The sequence below is a fragment of the Dendropsophus ebraccatus genome, chromosome 13, assembly GCF_027789765.1.
Source record: "Dendropsophus ebraccatus isolate aDenEbr1 chromosome 13, aDenEbr1.pat, whole genome shotgun sequence".
Taxonomy (NCBI): domain Eukaryota; kingdom Metazoa; phylum Chordata; class Amphibia; order Anura; family Hylidae; genus Dendropsophus; species Dendropsophus ebraccatus.
In genome coordinates this window covers 10,352,744-10,353,477 of record NC_091466.1, presented here as the reverse complement: position 1 = coordinate 10,353,477, position 734 = coordinate 10,352,744, and positions in this window count along the sequence as shown.

Sequence of the window (734 nt, the reverse complement as noted above, 5' to 3'; positions counted from 1 at the left end):
TACGTCTGCTCGCTTTGTGCTTATTATAAGACCATGTCCCTTTTACTGCAACTTTGCAAATAATCTTTTAAGGAAAAAAAAAATCATATGTTTTCAGCTGCAATACAGACTTGTGTGTCTCCATGGTTACAGACTACAAACACACTTGATGTAGTCTGATCCTGTAGTCATCCTGTCTCTGTTCATATACCTTTGGTAGGTGAGTAAGAAGCAGAATGCGACTACAGAAACGGACTGCACAGGGAGTCTATGGAAACATATAGGCCTGTATAGAAACTGTGAAAAGGAGACTGACCAGGACACATGCACCATGCTGCCTAGGAGCTATAGACACAAAACTGTACGTCTTCTAAGTATTAGATGGATTCGGTCATGTAGTAGACATTATGTACTGATATATCTAACCATGTCTGTATTATACAGGATATCTGGAAATATAGGAAACAAGCACATTTCTATTTTTAAGTGTAAAACTAATATAATTGGTGTAAAGTGCACTGAGCGATCAGGTGACGTGTGGTTTATTTAATGATGTTACTAATAAAGTGATAAACTATTGTCTTGTATTTATTGCTTGATGTTCTATCCTAAAGAATACACTTGTGAAAGTGATGACATCGGTGCTGATAGAAGTACATTTTACTTCAGTGCTTTGAAAGGGTTAAAGAAGTTATAGCAGATGGCATTATATACTTGGGTTGAGGGAACACTATCCATGAAGGTCCAGTCTTGTC